The sequence below is a fragment of the Carica papaya genome, chromosome 3 (assembly GCF_054855325.1).
Source record: "Carica papaya isolate Zhongbai chromosome 3, ASM5485532v1, whole genome shotgun sequence".
NCBI classification, from domain to species: domain Eukaryota; kingdom Viridiplantae; phylum Streptophyta; class Magnoliopsida; order Brassicales; family Caricaceae; genus Carica; species Carica papaya.
In genome coordinates this window covers 20,859,622-20,864,539 of record NC_142311.1, presented here as the reverse complement: position 1 = coordinate 20,864,539, position 4,918 = coordinate 20,859,622, and positions in this window count along the sequence as shown.

Below are 4,918 nucleotides of genomic sequence, written 5' to 3'. Positions count from 1 at the left end.
CAGGCCCCAGGCACAAAGGGCCTATCTGCACAGGCCTGCTGCGCAGATAGTGCTCGCATAGTATGCAGTGTTTGTCCATGCGCAAGGTGATACGTGGACGGCCGTCTGCGCGTGACAGGATGCACGCAGTGCACACATCTCGTGCTTACGTGCATGTGGAGGGGACGTGCGCACATCCTGCGGTTATTCTACGCACGTGTGCGTGTGCACAGTGTCCAACACTTGTGTGGGCAACCAGTCTCCCTGCTTGATTTCTGATTTTACTCAATTTTTTTATAATTAATTTAAATAGGCTAAATAAAAACTAAATAATAAAATTTAAAATAAAATAAATTTAAATAAAAGGAAATTAAATAAAAATTAACTAGATTTACGAGTAGAGTAAATTAATTTTAACGTGGCCAAAGGCTGGAATAAATAGGATTTCCAAATCATTTAAGAATAGTGATGGACAGGGTGTTACATCCACCCCACCTTAAAAAAATTGTCCCCAAATTTGTCTTGTTTATGTTCGGATACCTTTTCCTCATTTCATCCTCTAACTCCAACATTTCTTCTTCCTGGGTATGATGCAACCATCATACCTTCACTATGGGAATTGTCTTGTTACGTAAGACCTTATTAATCCCCCCGAGAATCTCTATAGGAACCTCCTCAGAAGTCATGTCAGCCTGTACTTGCACCTCATTATGAGGAATAATATGAAAAGGATTAGGGTGGTACCTTTTGACCATCAAGATGTGAAAGATATCATACAGACCAGCAATCTTCCGAGATAGAGCAAGGTAGTATGCCACGGGTCTAACGCGCTCAATGATCGAAAAAGGTCCCATATAGCGGGGCTCAACTTCCCTCTCTTCCCTATCTGCATCTTGCCTTTGTAGGGGTAAACTTTCAGGAAAAATTGATCAACCACAGCAAATTCCAAGGGTCACCTACGATTATCGGTGTAAATTTTTTGGCGGCTTTAGGTAGTTGCCAAATTCTTGCAAATTATTGCAACCTTCTCAATGGTCTCCTGAATGAAGTCTGGTCCTAAGTGGCGATGGTTCCTGACTTCACTCCATCAAGTAGGGGAACGACATGACCTTCCATTCAAACCTTCATATGGGGCAATACCGATGCTAGAATGATAACTATTATTATAAGTATATTCATAAATAGGAAGATACTCATACCAATTATCGTCAAAGTCAAGAACAGAAGCACGCAATATGTGTTACAATATCTGGATTGTACATTCTGACTAATCATCCATCTGGGGATGATAAGTGGTTTTAAAGTATAACCTAGACCCTAGAGCTTCTTAGAATCTGTCCCAAAAGTGAGAAGTGAACTAGGGATCGTAGTCGGACACAATGGATAAGCGAACTTCATGAAGTCAAACAATCTCATCAAGATATAGGTGGGCTAACTTACTGGTGGAGTTTGTGATTTGAATAGGTAGGACATTAGCAGTCTTAGTTAGCCTATCCACGATGACCTAGATGGCATTGTGACCAGAATAGGTCCTTGGCAATCTAGTGACAAAATCCATATTCACATGCTCCCATTTCCATTTGGGAATCAAAAGACCCTGTAGCAAGACACTAAGTCTTTGATGTTCTCCTTTATTCGTTGATAAGTGAGGCATCGAAAGACGTAGTCAACTATATCCTTCTTCATTCCTGACCACCAATATTGTCGCTTCAAGTCCTGGTACATTTTGGTACTCCCAGGATGAATGGATAACTTGAAAGCATGGAAAATCTTGAGACATTCGTACGTATAATAATGGGGACTCAAATTCATTTTTAAATATGAACAGTCCATTATCAGAGATCCTAAAATCAAGAGAGTCATCAGAAGTGAACCTAACTAGATTCTTGGTGAGTTTTGGGTCCGTGGCCTGTACCCAACTCGTATGCCGAGGTGCTAGAACATGCCCAGTTGCCCATAGACTTTATCTCAGCCAAGCACTAATGCATTGTTCGAGTCCGTACCCAATAATAACAACACCAACCTCAATAACCCAAAAGAAGACTGCCTGACTCAGTAAATAGTCACCCTGATAAATGACCTTGAGTTGCCCCTCCCCCTTATCTACTTCCAACTACTGGACAACCTGCCCAACCTTTCCAATCATGCTAGCATTGTGGTCACTTGCATGGTGATCTACCCTATTAGCATAATAATCACGCCTGCTATCAGTGCAGAAGCACCCAACACCTTATAAAGGACTGCCCTCAGCGGCCGAAGGACGTGGCAAGACCTATAGCTCAGGGTTGTGATCACCTTGATGAACCTAGTGCCCTCCCCACTCCTATCCTTATCCATGGTATGCTTTCTATCTATGAAACTTCTATTAGAGTTTTGATCGATATAGATGCTACTCATTCTTTTATTTCTTGTGCATTTGCTTGTAAATTAGATATTAGGCCTGAATCTTTAAGAGAAATGCTAGCTATAAAAAATTCCTTAGGGGATTATTAAAAGCTCACCGTGTGTATAAACATTGTAAAATAAAAAATTTAGAAATAGAAATATTTGTAGAACTAATACTCTTAGATTTCTCAGGGTTCGACATTATTCTAGGAATAGATTGGTTAGAGAAATATAGGATAATTAGTAATTATAAAAGTAAAGTTATAACCTTGCGATCCCCAAAAATGAAATAAAAATATACTTTTGTCATTCTCTAACTATTGAACAAACAGGAATATGGATGCTAATCATGTTGTGTATTCAATTCCCATTGTTTGGAATGTTTTGAAAGTCTTTACGGAAGAACTACTCGATCTACCTCCCCGTGGGAGATAGAGTTTTCTATCGACCTACTTCCTCGAACACAACCAATCTCAAAACCTGCCTATTGCATGAGTTGTACTGAGCTTGTAGAATAATAAAACTAGTTTTTCCAACTTCTTGGTCAGAAATTCATCTGCCTTAGTCATTCCCCTGGGGCGCTCGGTATTATTTGTGAAGAGGAAAGACGACTCCCTCATATTATGCATAGACTACCGAGAACTCAACCAGCTAACAATAAAGTACAGGTATCCTCTACCTTGTATCGACAATTTTTTGACAAGTTACAAGGAGCCATGGTCTTTTTCAAGATTGACCTTAGATTGGGGTACTACCAATTAAGAGTCAAAGAAGAAGATATTCCAAAGACCACTTTTCAGTGTTGATACGGTTTATACAAGTTCAAAGTTATGCTGTTTAGATTAACTAATGCCCTTGCTGCCTTCATGAATCTTATAAATAGGATTTTCTGGCATGCACTGGATCAATACGTCATAGTATTCATTGATGACATCATTGTGTACTATAAGAACCTGAAAGAATATACAGTCTGCCTATCTCAAGTACTGGGGACACTTCGTCAAAATCAGCTGTTTGCTAAGCTCAGCAAATGCTCCTTTTTGTTGGATTTAGTCTCTTTCTTTGGCCATGTAATTTCAAGTGAAGGAGTTTCTATGGATCTAACCACAGTTGAAATGATGATCAATTGGAACTTGCCCGCTAATATAGTTAAGATACATAGTTTTCTTGGCTTAGTAGGTAATTATCGATGATTCATTGATGTATTTTCTAAGATTTTTACTCCATTAACCCATCTCACTAGGAAAGGCGTACCTTTTATTTGGGATTATGAATGTGGTGAAAGGTTTATGGAATTGAAGCATTGTCTCACCTCTACTCAGTTGTTGATCCTCCTCGACAACACTAGAAGATTTTAGGTTTACTGCGATACGTCTCATGTCAGTTTGGAATTCGTTTTGATGCAGCATAATAAAGTGGTCACTTATGGATCCAAACAGTTGAAGCCCCATGAGCATAACTACCCTACTCACGACCTGGAGTTGGTGGCCATAATCTTTGTCTAAAAGATATGACATTATTACCTGTTTGGTTAGACCTTTAAAATTTACACTAACCACAAAAGTTTAAAGTATATTTTCTTGTAGAGGGAATCGAACATGAGACAGAGATGTTGGATGGACCTCTTGAGGGACTATGAATGCAAGATCATTTACCACCTTATGTAGTCGTAGAAGCTCTTAGCCAGAAGGAGTATGCTATGTTAGCCCAAACCATGGCCTCCAGTTAGAAACTAGTTGATGCTATGCAGGCACTCTACCTCAACCACTATAGCAATGGTGCCTATCTTGCTCAGATCCGAGCTTTGCATGATCTTTTTATGAGGATTTAAGAAGCTCAATCCACGAACCAAGAAATCACAAAAAATTTGAGTATGTTTACTTTTGACAAGTTTCTTAATTTCAGGCTTACCAATGATGAGTTTTTGGGATCGTATTTGGGTCCCTATCATTGTCAGGACGGATGTTCTCAAGGTTGCGCATGCCTCTAAACTGTCCATCCACCCTGGGAGCACCAAGATGTACCGGAACTGGAAGTGTCAATACTGATGGTCAAAAATGAAGAAGGACATTGTCGACTATGTCTTCTGATGTCTTACTTGCCAATGAGTTAAGGTCGAACACCAGAGACCTGACAGTTTGTTGTAGGGCCTCCCAATTTTGGAATGGAAGTGGGAACATATAACCATAGATTTTATCATCGCTCTTCCTGTGAATTGTTCTAGCGGTAATGCCATATGGTCAACGTTGATAAATTACCAAGACTGCCCACTTCTTACCCATTAAAACCATTGACTCCACCAGTAGATTAACCTGTTTGTATGTTGATGAAATTGTTCGACTCTATGGCATTCCCTCATCCATTATATCCGATCGAGATCCATGAGTCACCTCCCACTTTTGGGACAGTTTCTAAGAAGCACTTGGGTTTGGATTGTACTTCAGCACTGCTTATCATCCCTAGAATAATAGTCAGTCTGAACGCATTATCCACACGTTAGAAGATATGTTGTGTGCTTGCGTCCTCGATTTTGGCGATAACTGGTATGAGTATC